General features: G+C 41.5%; 1 long non-coding RNA gene across 1 annotated transcript in view; it reads left to right on the forward strand.

The window, feature by feature from the left end:
• LOC136556195 (uncharacterized) overlaps nucleotides 1–16,528 on the forward strand; it is a 40,110-nt gene that overhangs the window by 9,802 nt on the left and 13,780 nt on the right. The window contains exon 2 of the long non-coding RNA XR_010783585.1: nucleotides 15,035–15,141. This is a non-coding gene — a long non-coding RNA (uncharacterized lncRNA). The remainder of the gene's footprint in view (nucleotides 1–15,034; nucleotides 15,142–16,528) is intronic.

A 16,528-nucleotide genomic window follows, 5' to 3' on the forward strand; every position in this document is an offset into this window, starting at 1 on the left:
ATCTGCATTGCAGGCTTCAAGGGATAAGTTATTGGGTTAAAAGGGAAAATAATCTAGGTGTCATTTCTTAATTGGACAGTTTAGTTTTAAAAGACCTTGTAACAAGAGATTGTTGGCCATTTTGTACCTTGCTAATGAAAGACTGAAGAACTGTTGTGAGGCTGTTTTACTGGTAAGAAATAATGAACACCTGAGTCCGAACATGAACTACTCTCTCAAGTGCCTTCAATACCAACCTCAACAGAGGTAGAAAATGCGAACAGAGAATCCACATTTCCAGCCAGATTTCTTATTTGGCTGGAGCAGGTGATGCCATGAAGGCTCCTGCCCTCCAGGAGCAAGATGCTCCCTGAGGATGGGGTGCCCCTTTTACAGTTTGCTCAGCTGGGCTGTGCTCAGTGGTCAGCAAGGAGAGCTGGACTTCTGGCTGGTCACATGTCTTGGCTGAACATCATTTTCTCCTGGTAGATCAGCTCGTCACTTGTGCTAATATTTATGATGAATTTATACTGTCCAGGCTCTGCATTCAGCGTATTTTTCATTCTTCATGGGCTGTAGAGGGATCCTTAAGCATTACCTGAAACTAGACCCCTAATGGTAATGGGAAAACAGATGAAAACCTTGTGCAGCACCACTGGTTGAGGAGGTTTTCACTTTTTCTTTGCTGTGGCTCACACTGGATTTAGGCAAAATAAGTTTGCAGTTCAGGTTGCAGCTCTAAAAATTCTGTCCTTTCCTAGAAATCTGTAGAAAAAAGTATTTGCCAAACTTACAGCAGTGCTTTGACCATTTCACAGAAGACCTGAGACACAAAATTTAAATCATGTTATGTGCTAGGGCTCCACAACATCTGCATTTACAAGAGATCACAACACTGTGCACACCCCGAGCCCTACAGGATTTTCTCCCTTCATGAATTCAGGCAGTTTTTCAAACAAAGCATGTATTTATTATGTATGCAGCAAGGGAAGTGTCTGCTTCAGAAAAGCTGATGTCTCAAAGGTAAACATGTATAAATGTTTATACATTTTTTAACACATATTATTTACCCAGAAGAGCACAACAGCTGCTTCGGAGTTGTTCTGGTCTCAGTGGTAAATAGGTATTTTGGCAGTTGTTAGAAACAGAAATGATTCTTTGGTTCCATTCCATTGTAGCCTCTCCACTTGTTATTCTAATGGTTGTTCCAAAGGAATCAGGTGTCAGAGGAGATTGATTTCACTTTGCACAGATTAGATTGGCACCTCCATGAAAAGCCCTGAGTAGAAGGCACCTTTTGTTTTTCATTCTGACTGATAATTTAGTCTCTGCTCCCCCTTGACCTTGTGATTTGCATGGCCTTCAAAGAGAGATGAATTCTTTCCTCCTCAGCCTCACCTGGGAGTATTTGTGTAGGTGTTCACCAGCTACCCTCATTCCAGCTAGCAGCAGCAGCAGTCCAGTTGGAGTGGCATTGATGCTGATTATCTGCTAGCACTGGTGTCACCATCCGTCCTTACGGATGGGTTTCATGATGGTTCTCAGGGCTTGATCTCAGGGTGCAAAAAAAAAACCAACGCAGCACAGGGGATTTGCAGTAATAATCAAAACAGATGCACCTTTATTGAATGACCACAGCAAAATGTGATAGAGGGATTAAGGGGGAGAAAAAAATAGAGAAAGAGAGAGAAAAGAGAGAGAGAGAGAAACAGGATACAGCTACCAAACATAGAGACAAAGTCCTTTGGTCCAGTCCAGCCGATGATCCGCCTGTTACGTCGGGGAGATCTCAAAGTCTCTGGCTAACTCAGAGGTTTTTATTATGATAACTCTATTGGAAATTGCGAGGGAAAGGAAACAGATACAATAAGGAATAGCTGTAACAGGTAGTCCATGTTCTCAGCATTAAGTGAGAGCCATTGTCCTCTTGGTCCAGCGGTCACAACCTGCAGGCAAACATCTCGCTTTGGTCAGCTTGCCTCCCCCACACACCTGCCCCGGGCTGGGGGTTTCAGTCCCAGTCCTTGGAAGGAGCAGAGGGGCCTTTCCACATGGGGGTTTCATGGGTCTTTGATGGAGAGGCTTCTCACATCTCAGTCTGTCTGTCACAGTGGTTGTAGACAAGTGAGGGGTGTTCCGTGGGGACCACCTGAAACTCAGGAGAAGTCCAGCCAGGCCGAGAGGTGGGACAGCTTCCAAGGCTATTGTTGCAAAAAGGTCAGGATGCTCTTCTTTTCTTCTCACCAGGTTCAGTGTAGCATACAGCAAATACACCTGTGAACAGTAGCTTAGACTGTGCTCAGGTCTCGGAGCCCTTGGCATGTAACTTCCTCCAGTGGGGCCAGACACTTCAGACAAGGGTCTTTCCTTCAGTGGTCCCCAGTGACAATCATGAGACAAATGAGGGATATTTTGGACAGATTCTCACAACTGGTGATGTGATTCCTTGCCCTAGTCACTCTCCAGAACAGCAGATGAGCTTGAAAGAGATCTCATTGCTTTTGTTAATGCTTAGGGAGAGATCAAATGCTCTCCCACGTGCTGCAGTGAGTGCACTGCTGGCTGAATAGACAAGAATTGGCCAGATGCTTGAAGACTTAACCAGACTCTTCCTCATCCTGCAGGAAAGAACCTGCCCCCTCCAGCCTGCCTCCCATAGCACTGGGACACAGGGCTCCAGTGCCTCCCCAGTGGGTAATTCACAGGTTATTTTTGCATTCAGGCCTACAGCCAATCACTAATTAAGCCCCAAGTGCACACCATGTGCATCACTAATGCATCTGTGTGTTATATTTTGTGATTCTCCTGGCTGTGCTCATTTGTTATAACACCAGCTCGCTTTCCTAGCTAAAATCCTCTGCAGCACTAGAGATGGTTGTTAGCTGGGATTAGTCCTGATCTGTTTTATGCCCTGAAGTTTATCTCAGAGATCTGATTTCTCAGGTCTGAGGTAGCTGTTTCCCCACAGTTTTCCAGCCTTCCAGGACTTACTGGGGCTTGCAAGAAAACTGAAGAGGGACTTTTCCCATGGGCACGTAGGGACAGGACAAGGGGGAATGGCCTTAAATTAAAAGAGGTAAGGTTTGATTAGATGTTAGGAAGAGGTTCTTTACTGTAAGGGTGGTGAGGCCCTGGCACAGGGTGCCCAGAGAAGCTGTGGCTGCCCCTGGGTCCCTGGAAGTGTCCAAGGCCAGGCTGGACATTGGGGTTTGGAGCAACCTGGGCTGGTGGAAGGTGTCCCTGCCCATGGCAGTGGGTAAAACTGGATGGGTTTTAAGATCCTTTCCAACCCAAACCATTTTATGATCCCATGACTTTCATGGGTCTAAAAACCACTTGAACTAATGGGAAGGAGTAGATTATACCACCTCTTTTGCCATTTGTGTTTATCTGTGCCAAATACAATTTTATTTTGTGTAGAAAAGCAGTTATCTGTTTTTCTCTACTTCACAGACCACCACACCAGTGCAAACTCATTTTCACTGTGATTATAAATTCAGCTACAGAACAATTAAAGGCAGCAGAAAATGCACTGGGATGTTTTCTCTTAGCCTGTGTTTAGGGTGTGATAAACTCCGATAGATGGAGACAGAGAGAGCTGAGGGCTCTTATGTGTTAAGCTGCCACAGAAGATTCTCCAGAGCTCATCTGGAGAGCTCATCTTTGGGAATAAACATGATTCATTAAATCAACCACCAGAGTAAATGTTATGAGATGATCTATTAAAGCAAAGTTGCATTCTTACATATCAGGACAGAGACAACACAGAAATGTCACTGAATTGATAAAAAATGCACTTTATTGCTATTTATTCATGCACTATCTTAACATTCAGTGGTTTCCTTACAGATTTGAATTGTGTTGGATTTTTTTTTTTACTATCGCACTGAGTATGGCAAATAATTAAAGCAAAAAGGTTCATAATGTTCAAAGGTCAGATGGTTCAGAGAGCCAGTGATGGGATGAAAAAGTGATCTTTGTGAAGTCATAGACTGAACAGAAAGTCAATGAGGATGTTCTTACACCAACTGCAGTCTCAGGATGTATTTTAATTTCATTTTGCAGCCTTTCTTAGCAGTCAGTGAAGAGCAGTAGTCACCTCCAGGAAGCAATTCATCTCACCCTTCCAAGATATTGGGAATGAATGAATATTGTTCCAGGAGGTGAATGCCACCCTGAAATTAGTTTTCCAATCAGAGTTCTTCAGTAGCCAACTGATAAGAATGGAGAGTCTTTAATGTGAGTTCATGCAGCATTCTGTATTCACAAACCAACGTTACCTCTGCTGACAGCCTTAGATTAGATGAAAAGACAAGGCAAAGGGAACAAATGAAATATTTCACTATGGCTAGAAGATAGAGATCAGGAGAGATTAGTTCCCCTTGCTCTTAAAAGAGAGCTGTAGTCCTGTGTGCAGCTCTTGACAGGTAGTGTAGATAGCTTAATCTGTTTATGCTAGCTAGAGAGATTAATTTATTAGTGCTTTAATTTTCCCTGCACCAGCAGCACATTTACTCACAAAACAGTATTTGAAGGACTTTGTTTAACAGAGTGGTTACTGGAAGTTGGCAAACAAGGACAGTGCTCATCAAATGTGAAAGTTCCTGGGAGTATCTAATGACTGATCTGCATTTCAGGGAAGAATGTGCACTGTATAATTATTGTTTGTATCTGGATCCAGCTGACAAAAATCCTTCTAGGAGGTGTTTATTAGACAAGAACTGAAGGAGGTGAAGATGTTTGGGTGGGAGATGCAGTAAAATATCTGCGTTTTCTGTACCATACTGTCAGCATCAATATGGAGGTGTAGTCTAGCCTGCTTATGAGCATATTTAATGGAGATTTCATTGCCTTTGCTGACTTATTTGTTATAAATGTCTTAAAACACTTTCTGATGCATTTTAATTTGAAGACTTCTCGATGCTATACGTCTTAGTTTTTTATGGAATTCTAAAAACAATTTCTGTCCATGTCCAAAAGGAAATTCCAGTTATTGCAGTCTCCTGGGACTTGCCACACCTGACTCTTGCAAATCTTCTGTCTGAATGCATTTCTGCTCCTGTCTGCATCAAGTATCCAAGCTTCCTATGGCTTTGAGATGATCATAGCTTCCTTAACAATCCTCAGTCTTTTCTACAATTTTATTTTTGTCATTTGGATCAATAAAATGGTTGGACCTCATGCAGCATTAGGTTGAGTTTATGTGTCTTCAATATTTAATTCTGTGTTACAGATAAATTATCTTTGTTCCTAGAAACTTCTCACCAGTCTTAATCAACCTTTCTATTAATTCATTAATCCTAAAACTGCCTCAAAATATCTAATGTTTTCTTCTGAATTCCTTTCTAATGGAGTGGGATCACAGTTACTGAAATGTTCATTACAGCCCTCTGAATTTTGAGTTCCTTATCCCAGCTGACAGATCTTTTTCTCATGTGTCACCCCTTTCACCCATTCTGACTCCAAGTCCCATCTTCTTTGAGCTTTCTGGCATGTAATGAAAAACTACTCTAATTCTTTAAATACTTTGTTACTGCTTTTATCCATAAAAGATAGGAAGGAATCAAAACTCTTCTCCTTTGGAAAATTTCAAAGGAAAATATTGTTGGTCTGCAGCTCAAGTTTAATAGCTTGGTCATCACAAATTAAAGTGAAGACATGGGCAAATTTCCCAATAGTCAAAGAGAAGGATGGGGTAAGGCTCTCTCTCAACTTTATCTTAATTCATCCCATTCATTTACTACTTAGTACTTGAATACTTGAATCTGGCTTTTATCCTCATAGGCTTTTAGAAACGTTCATCACACAACTTCCCTGAAATAGAACCAGACTATTTCTGCTTTACAGGAAAGGATTCATCAGAGAAGCTAAATGAATACATGAAGATGAGAGATCAAGATGAAAAAAGCAGGTTGACCAAGATAGCCAACCTCTTTCAGTATTCCTATTTCTATTTATTACTATTTCTGCTCAAGCATTGCATGTTCTGTATAGTGGCCTTTGTTGGAGTATCCTGCTTGATTCTGTTGTCTATGATAAATGCAGCCAAACTGCAGTAGTAAATAAAATACCACAGTGGGATTTCCAGTAACTATTTAATATGTTGAGAAGAATCAATAACTTCAGAGCTTAGGACTTGTTTTTGCTCACGTGTCCTTGAGCAAATCAGTTTGCTTTCAGGGAAGAATCCTTCAAAGCTGCAGAGCTGGAAGTACAGTTTGGGCTTTCGCTGTGAGGAAAGAATACGGGTTTATTTCCTTTCCTTTGTTTCCTTGGGGTAGGTTCCTCATTGGCTGCTTGGTTCTTAAACCCTCATTCCTTGTTTATCACACTCTCCTTTGGACTTTCCAAACACAGGAAGCTACAGAGGACCCTGGCCAAGGGCCGAGAAAGGGACAACTGAATACAAGTGGCAAAAATGCTGATTCTTTTTGACTCCCACCTCCCCTCAGCCCACACACCTCCTTAGTCATTACTCTGAAAAGAGGCAGCCAGGAAATATGGTTGGTTTATGGTCTTGTTAAGACCTTGCACAACTCACTTTTTTCCATTCAGTCATTTATATCCAGCAAGTCCCTTTTTTAAGGAACGTGCTGTTGCTACGCAACCAAAGGAACCATATAGAAAAAGGAAGCAGGAAGGATGAAGGCAAGAGGGGGGTAAAAAAAGAAAGATGTTCTTGGGAAAAAAAAAAAAAAAGAGGGAAGTCATAGACTGTGATTTGAAAATCAAAGATAAGAAAAGCCTTTCCTTTAGCTGGATGAAGACAAGACACAGAAATTGAGGAGATCGGAGAGCTTCCTTGCCCTCCACTCCTTTTCTTGACCTTGTCCAATCACTTCAAGGTTGTGGTACATGGCCAGATGATTTAACAGTTGGAGAAATGGCAATTTGTGTGGTTGGAGTGTCTGACTGGGATTCAGGAGGTCTGTCTGATATTCCCTGCTTAAAGAGTGTCTTAATGGCTCACCGAAGGCAAACTGTTTAATCTCCTGTCCTATTTTCCTCCCTCTAATATAACACCTTTGATTTCTGCCTTGTCATTTTAGACTAGAAAACTTTCTTAATAAGCAATGAATAAACACCCCAGTGAGTTCTCAGGGTCCCTGCTTTAAAGGAGAGACATTAGTAGAGGATACTAGTATTAAAATAAGGAGCATCACACCTCTCTCACCTTCCCACTCTGATGGTGGAAAACATCTTCCAGCCCTTAATGTTGACACCTTCCCATTCTGTCTTATCCTCCACATTTCAAGGCTGTGCTTCAAATGCAGGAGGACTTAAATCTACTCCAGCTTACTACAGGCCTATGCAAGGAAGTATTTTGTTCCTTGGAAACCCAGGCCCCTTCTGTACTCTGTGGGTACACTTCTAGATCTAATTCACACTTCAGAAAGGCCCGTTTTGCTTTCTTTTGAACATCTTCTTCTAGCAAAAGTCTAGGGTGAATAGGTGCCTGAGTTAATTCTCTAAAGATGAATTGAGGCCAATGTGGTTTTCATCTCCTTTATATATGTGTTTTACCATGTGGTGTCTCCACACAGTAGAAATCTTGCCTTCCCCCATGAAAGAAAATTTCCAAACAGAGTAAGAGAAGCAGCAGAAGGTAGAACTGAGCCCTGCAAGAGAACTGGCAGGATGATGCTGCCTCATTTAGAATTAATTTGTTTGTGCAGGCTTGTTAAAGTGAAAGTAGCATTTTGTTTGCTCTGATGAAGGCAGAATTAATTTAACTACAATTAACATTTCTGCTTCTCATAGATATTCACTGGTGCTCAGCTTTTTTGCCTGTGATAGAAGATCATTTACAAACACAATTAAGAGTAAAAGCACCCCTGTCTGTACTGACATGACGGTGTTTCCAAATACTGAGGTTTTTTGTAGTGCTTTGAAGTTTTCTGCAGTTTTGTTTTTAATAATCAGTGTGGTTGATGTGCTGGTCATTCTCCTTTCAAAACAAGGAGCAGTTGTCATTGGCCATGAAATCAGCCATGGAGATTATTGGTGCAGATTCCTCCTTGCTGTGCCTTGCAGTATATCTTCATGAAGCAAGTCAGCTCACTCCTGATTGCCCGGAATATCCTTTGTCTGTCAAATCTATTCAGAAAACTAAATCTTTGGTGGAACCTTAAAGCTCAGCCCTTAGGCAAAGGATTGAATAGTCAAGCATCTAAGGGGTCTTGGATGAGGAGTTTTAGATTTGTTTCATATTTATCCATCTCTAAGTGGGTCCTGGTTAGGATGCCAGTTAACCTAAATCTGACTAGCTCAGGGAAACATTTAGTTCTGGATTAAATTGATCTTTGCTGTGTGGTTTCACAGCCACTATGATAATGGAGAAATTTCACTTCCAGACAGAATTGGAAATGTCATATTCACACATGTATACTGACTGTTTTCTAAAACTCTTGATCCTTTTCCTTTTCCTTTCCTTTCCTTTCCTTTCCTTTCCTTTCCTTTCCTTTCCTTTCCTTTCCTTTCCTTTCCTTTCCTTTCCTTTCCTTTCCTTTCCTTTCCTTTCCTTTCCTTTCCTTTCCTTTCCTTTCCTTTCCTTTCCTTTCCTTTTGAAGTCATAAATAATTTTGGCTATAGAAAGCCAGATTATTTGAGGTTATTAGCAGGGGTGGAGCATCAGCAATAATCAGGTGATTTTAATGCAAGCTTCAGGTAGCTCACATTAAACTTTGTATTATCTTCCAGGGATAAATAAATGGCGTCAACAGCCTTTGACTAAACACTGCAAATTTCTGAAGACTACTGAATTGTGATCCTCAGTTTACCTAATATATTTTTTGTATCATAATGAGGTTTTAACAAAAAAAAATCTAAATTTTCTGTCAAATGTACCTTGTGCCTTGAAAGTGATACCTCATGGGAAAAGGAAAAAAAGAAAAAAATGGAAACCCAAACTCTTTGTCTTCTATTTGTATTGCCAGTTGTTAATGTTGGGCAGGGGAATGACCATAAAATGCAATTATTTTTAGATATAAACTTCAAGTTTTGTAAAGATATCCATGGGGATTTTTTGAGAGTGAAACTCTTGCCATAAGCACAATGAAGTGTATCATGTAACTGCTGTGATGGAAGGAAGATTGACTTGCTGCCACACTGTTGTTTAAATAGCTGCCAAAACCCATGTCTGATGAATGCATTGCTATAAATGATCCCCCCTTTTCACATCCTTCCACAAAGACCTTGTTAGACAAAGAGCTTATCTCCAATACTGCAAAGATTTAGTAATATCTTAGTCATGTGTTATACTGAATCATGGAAAACACTTCATTTCAATATATATTTAGCTTTTACGAAGTAAAAGACTAAGGAAATTTGACAGTAGGTAACTCAAGATGAAGTTTTGATATGAAAAGGTAACTTTGATTAAAAAAAAAAAAAAGGTAAAAATTTACCTATATTCCAACTATCTGTTTATACTGTTGGATGCAGAAGGAAAGATCACAAGCAGAACAATCACTGCTGTTTTTAAACCTGGACTGATAAAAATTCAAAAGCTTTTTGCTAATAACTGAATATTCTGAGAACAATTTTAACAAGATCTGTTCCTTCCAGTACCTAAAGGGATTTACAAGAAAGCTGAAGAGGAACTTTTCATTTTCACATGAGGGCATGTAATGAAAGGACAAGGGGGAATGTCCTTAAACTGAAGGTGGTTTGATTAGATATTAGGATGAAATTCTTCCCTGGGAGGGTGAGGAGCCCTGGCACAGGGTGCCCAGAGAAGCTGTGGCTGCCCCTGGATCCCTGGAAGTGTCCAAGGCCAGGTTGGACAGGGCTTGGAGCCATCTGGAATAGTGGAAGGTGTCCCTGCCCATGGCAGGGGGTGGAACTGAATGGGCTTTAAGGTCCCTTCCAACCCAAACCATTGTGTGATTTTCTGATTATTTGCAAACAACCATTAAGATTGCAGAGTTGAATTTACTTCAGAGAGCTGCAATAGCCCTAGCAGACATGTAACTTAAATTGTATGAGGCAATAGAAAATGGCCTCAGGTTACACCAGAGGATGTGTAGATTGGGTATTGCAAAAAAATCTCTTTCCTGAAAGGGTTGTCTCAAACCTTGGAATGGGCTGCCCAGGACAGTGGTGGAATCACCATCCAAGGAGGGATTTATGAGATGCAGATGTGGTGCTTAGGGACATGGTTTAGTGGTAACCTTGGAAGGGTTGGGTTAAGGGTTGGAGTCCAAAATCTTAGAGGTTATTTTCTATCCTAAATCATTTATGATTCTATGAAGTTGATGACCAAATATATTTGATCTATTCATAGCCTCACTCAAAATTCCCTGTCCTGGAGCAAGGGAAAGTTGCACATACATTAAACAAGCTATGGATTCCTGAGCAGAAAATGTCACCAACTCTGGGCTGGTACAGAGCCAGTAAAGCAGCTATTAAGATACCATTTCAAAAGCAGTCCAGAGTGAGTCAGGCAGCCTTGTCTATTTCCATGAGGTTCTAGAGGTAAAGGAGATAATTAAACAAAAGATATTTTTGCTTAACAGCTCTGTGTCTTTGGCCTGTTTTACCGCCAGTATCTTGGCTGCATCTGCCACGTCTGTCAAGTGTGGAAGAGAACGTTTGCCTCCCACCTCTTCTTCTTTGATCCATGCCTTCAAGTTGTAGCCTTTCATCCTGATTTTCTTATGAAAGAGAGCTTTTTCTCTTCATGAAATTTCCTCCTCTTATATGACTGGCAGGGATTATCCCACAACTTCTCCATCTGGTGTTCAGAAGTGACCTTGCATGGCACTGAGGTGCATTTTGATGCTGATCCCACTGGAATGCCTTGACATGCTGCCTGGTTGCAACCAGGAGAGATGTAGGGATCTCAGGGAGATGTAGGGAATGGGAATTGCCCAATCCTCTGCTCACACATTTTCCTGACACCTTAGACATCCAAAATCTTGTAGCGCTTGAGCCAGTGTGAGGGTAAGGTGATTATTGTGGGGGTCAGATGAAGATTGTTAAGAAAAGAGATGTGCCTTTTGCAGTGACCCTCTGAGATGGATTCCTTCACCTGTAGTCTTCACCTACTACCTGTCCTTGATGGTTCAGAATTCCCCCTTTTGTCGAGTGACACCCTGCTGCTTCCTGGAGGATGACACCCAGATGGTGAAGGGACATTGAGTCAACATGCAAATGACATCAGATCCAGCATGCAATGGGCAAAACCCCTCACCAAACCTAGCCAAAAACCCCTAAAGCAATGAGCCAACACAAAATGGATGAATCAAAGCAATGTCTAGATGTGAAGAACAGAATCTAGTACCTGCCAAGACCTTTTTACCCCTCACCTTAACCTAAGATGTTGGCTAGACAGAGGACCTTGACTGTTGACCCAAAAAGCAGGGAATTTCCTGATGAAATGAGGAAATTTTTTTCTCATGAGGATGCAACCCCCAGCTCTCCTCACAGACCAGTGGACAAAGCTGCAATCTTTCTGCTCCGCCGAGTCACTCCTGGGAGCAACAGTGGCGTGAGTGTGGACCCATTGGTTCTCCCCACCCGAGTTGATAATTTTTAATAAAGGCATTAAAAAGGAGAAAGATCTCCTGCCTGTGTTTATTTCACTCAGCTTTGGGGTTTTTTTCCCCTTCGCTCTGCCCTTGTGCCAAACACGGCTGTGTGCCCGTGCTCAGCACACAGCTCATACCCTGTGCTCTGCATAGAAGTGCAGTCAAGTGGATCTTCAGCTCAGCTCTGTGCTGTGCATGATCCAGTGTATCACTACAGCTTTAGTAAGATGTCATTATAGGCATAAAAAGTATCTTTTTTTTAAATTGTGGGTGATTTAGCTCAATGCGGTGGGACACAAATTATATATAAGCTGACTGGTTTTATGAGCTAATCAGGATTAATATAATATCATCTATGAGCTTTGTGAGATTCCTCACATTTTTGATAAGTATAAAACTGTGTCCATCTTTTCAAACTACCAATTTCAGCATGGGCTGATTTCTTTTACAGCACTTATTATGTGGGAAGAGAGACTCCATTCCATATATTGTAGCATAATACACGTCGTTGTTCACATTACTCTGAAACAGTGGCTGGGAGCACTGAGCTGCAAAATGTGTATTGTTAATCATTGGGTCATTAACCTTAACAATGTCAATGTATTCCCCTATCAGATCCAACAAAATGACTGCCCGAGGTAATAGTTAAGAGAACATTTCACACAGATGAACATATTAATGCTTTATTTGGTTCTAAATGCAGTGTGAAGGATTTAGGTAGGAGCTAATGTATGTGAGGAGGAATAAGGAAGATGAAGCACAATTGGAAAAAAGAAAGTTGAGCTTCCCAAAAGAAGGAGAGCAGTCCTCAGTTTTCTGCAGCTGAGAAGTGCATACCTAACTCTCTTTAGTTGCAGTCATTCAGGTAAAAAATTGTGCTAATTTGAAGAGGACCTAAAGACCTGAGGTTTCATTAGAATCCAGAGAATTTCCTAGCATCTAATATCCAATTTCTATATCTAATGTGAGTTCTGTGATCAAAAGGCAGATGATGAGACTTGATTTATTTGGCTACAGCTTTCAGGCTTCTCCCTTAGCCGTGCTCTGCCTCCATCAGGCAGATCAGGTCTTAAATACCCCTTTGAAGCGAGAAGATGCCCACTACTACCCACCAAAATCTACTGCACATATCCAGTGTGCTGACCACGAGGCATAAAACCTGTGTTCAGTGGCTCCTGTTATGAGTAGAAAAGCTGCCCATTTTTTTTAAAAGGTTGCAGAGTTCACAGGTTGGGCCAGTTGCTGCCGGGGTGTAGTTCTAACTGCTTGTTATTGTAATCACCTGTAGTTTTCATTAACTACCTGTCCTTGATGGTTTAGAATTCCCCCTTTTGTCGAGTGACACCCTGCTGCTTCCTGGAGGATGGCGCCCAGATGGTGAAGGGACATCGAGTCAACATGCAAATGACATCAGATCCAGCATGCAATGGGCAAAACCCCTCACCAAACCTAGCCAAAAACCCCTAAAACAATGAGCCAACACAAGATGGATGAATCAAAGTGATGTCTAGACATGAGGAACAGAATCTAGTACCTGCCAAGACCCTTTTTACCCCTCACCTTAACCTAAGGATGTCTGCTAGACAGAGGACCTCAAATGTTTAACTAGAATATGAGGGAATCTCCTGATGCTCATATGAGGATGGAACCCCCAGCTCTGCCCACAGACCAGTGGACAAAGCTGCACTTTTCCTTCTCCTCAGAGTCGCTCCTGGGAGCAGCGGCGGCATGAGTGCGGACCCGTCAGTTCTTCCCACCTCAGCTGATCACTTTTAATAAAGGCGTTAAAAGGCATTAAAAAGGAGAAAGATCTCCTGCCCATGTTTATTTCAGCTCCTTGGACCAAAGGAGAGTCTGAGAAGATGTCACCCAGCAGCAGACTTCTGCCAGTGACTTATTTTTCCAGCTGCTCTTTGCAGACCTCTTCCCAAGGCATATCCCTCAAAGCCAGGCTCAAACTGGGTGGCAGCCTAGGGTAAATCTGGTGGTGCTCCTGGGTGCCATCATTTCCAGGGACCTGAAGGAAGTCTGTAGTAATTTCCTCCTGGTCATTTCCACATCAGCATCTGTCACCTTATGGGGTGGCTGAGAAAGCCAGTGGCACAAAATAGCCTCTTGCCACTGCCTGAAAAATCCATGTAATCAGCAGCCATTTCCCACGTTGCACTCAGGAAAAAGGGTCTAATAATGCACTGGAAATTGGATGATTAGTTCTGGTGGCCTGCAAATGGCCTGGAGGGTGTATAGAAAAATATTCAGATTGAAGGACTTCTGAAACAACTGCACTGAGCTTTTTCACTGCAGGTACTTTCCAACAGCCTCAGTTCTGGGGTTTTCACACTTCACTTGTAAGATTAAATACACAAAATTAAACATTTCAAAGTCAGTTCCTATTAAGCTGTTAGATAGCCTAATGACTTACACAGTAAACACACAGTGTGGACTCACATTTCCTACAGAAACCAGTCCATTAATGCTGCCTCACCTGGCAATGAGCAAGAGCATGATGCTCTATAAATACCTGACAAGTGTTATCAAAAACCAGACACAACAATTAATTAGGGACTCCTTATAGGAAGTGTGATATTGCTTGGTGGGTGTTAAGAGGATGGGGCCACTGATTTTTCTAGTTTTGATTGCATTCCCTTACTTTTAGTAATGCTCCCCTGGAGGACCTAAAATTTTACTCTCCTTTCCTAATATCCTTTGCAGGCAGTTATCAGGTTCTCTTAGTCAGCACTTAGCAAAATTACACTGTTTGAAATGGCTGCTGAAGATGAAAAGTGGAAAATACTATTACACAAAGGAGTGTTTGTGGTTAATGTTATGGGAAAGTTCACCTGCTAGTTTTGTTGCTTCTGTCATGTTGTAATTCCTGGTGAATCAACACTGATAATTCTGCAGGAGTTGGGCCTCTATGGTTGCATAGGCTTGGAAGGAAAAATTTGGTAGCATGTTAACTCTAAGGAAGCTTTTTAATGTCCTATTCCTTTTTGGGATTAAGGGTTTGGATGCTGATGAGGGGGAGTGAGCTTTTGTCATCAATTTTAATGAGACATTTATAATCTCTCTTGATTGTATTTAGGGTTTTTTATTGTTGCTAATTTTTTTTAACTTCACTCATTCAAGCAGTCACTCTGTGAAAGCTTTTTTTAAGTACTCCAAATCTATTCTGGTAATGAAGAAATGAATGTCAAGCAAAGCAATTTTTTCTAAATTTACAACTCATTCTCTTTGACAAGACCAAAACTGACATAAAGAAAATATCCTTTACATGTAAAAAGAAAAAGACCAAACTGCAGCTCCCCAGTTACATCCATTGGGATATAGTGAGGTGGCATCTTTATCCATTACCATTTGTCTCATCTATCCCAGTCATTGCATGTCACATTTGTTTATCTGAAGATGAAAAAGTAATAATATTTTATAGAAATTAAGCTGCTGCAGCTGTTGGTAGGTCCATCAAGATTCAACTACTATTTCTGTCCATGTTCTCAGCCATCCCACTTTTTCTCTCTCTCCAGGTAATTGGAATTTGGCCCAGTGAAGCTAAAAGAAATGAAGAGCAGCTAAGAGTAAGGTGCAAGCCAGGAGTGTGAAAGGAGAGAGCTGCTGCAGCAGAGCCAGCTGGGTATGGAACTGGCATTGTAGTCTTAATATGTATGTGTGCCACTGACATAAATGTGTGTGTGGGACGTGTTCTGCCTTCTCTCATTTTTCAGCTTAGTTTTGGTATTTTACTTTCATTCCTTTTTCCAGAAGTATTCTGACTCTCATCAACCCTTTGGCATCATGCAGCCAGTGTAACCTGGCTTTTAGGGGAGACTTGAAAATTCATGAGATTTTGCAAGGCAAATCTTTGCCCCACTAGGCTCATTTTCCTCTCTTTTTGCAAGGAGGTACTCAAAATGACTATAAATTTCATTCTGGAAGATATCATGCTCTAGAAGTGCAGTAATAACCAGGACTGACTATTCTGGGATGAGAGTGGCGTGGTCTGGGAGTACTTTGCTTTCCTTCCATGCTGCTATTTATCTATCCCAGAGTGGCAAGAAAGAAGCTGTTGCAGTAGATTTAAGCTTGCAATCCCACCTAGCCTCGTGGATAAATCATTAGGGCCTTGTTCCAAATCCAGCTCTGTTGCTACAAATCATCTGTTTGCATGCATGGCAAGCCTGGCTCCTGAAGATGATCTCAGATCATCTGCTTGTGGAGCAGAGATGTGCTCAAGAAGCATAATGAATTGGGTTTTGACTGGAAAACAAATACATGACACTGAGGAGAGGAAGCTGTAGCCATACCTACACCATGATAAGGAAAAGGATCAGAGATAGCAAAGATGATGCTTGTGGGTTGATGTTCAGATAGAGCTGAATCTGAGTCCTGGTGGCATTATTTGAAGGGATGTTGAGATAAACTGTTCCAGTTACTGTCATTGTTGAAATATGGGCTTTTGTCTGAATTTTTCAAGCTTCAGGTTTAGGTTGGATATTAGGAAGAAATTTTTCTCTGTGAGGGTAGGCACAGGGTGCCCAGAGAAGCTGAGGCTGCCCCTGGATCCCTGGAAGTGCCCAAGGCCAGGGCTTGGAGTACCCTGGGAAGGTGTTCCCATGGAGAGAGGGAGTGGAATGGATGATCTTTAAGGTCCCTTCCAACCCAAACCATTCTATGATTCTGATGGAAGTATAAAATATATTCTAGTTATGTGTAGCTAAGCCATTAACATATCTCTGTCTAAACTACAAAACTTTTCCTGAGCATTTACATAACCTCCATGTACTTATAACTGTCCCTCTTCTGATGATGTCCCTCAAACTGATGATACTTTGTCCCTGTTTTTCTTGTAAACAAACAATTGTGACTGAGCAGCTTTTATTTCTCTATATGAATATTTACATAGTGAATGACACTGTGATGCATTGCTGATAATCTGGTGTGCTGTTGATTGGTTCCAACTGCTTGAGAATATCTGGGCTGACAAATTTGTAATTTGTACTCCAGATAGTTTTTATTTTTTT

Source organism: Molothrus aeneus, chromosome 4, assembly GCF_037042795.1.
Source record: "Molothrus aeneus isolate 106 chromosome 4, BPBGC_Maene_1.0, whole genome shotgun sequence".
Classification (NCBI taxonomy): domain Eukaryota; kingdom Metazoa; phylum Chordata; class Aves; order Passeriformes; family Icteridae; genus Molothrus; species Molothrus aeneus.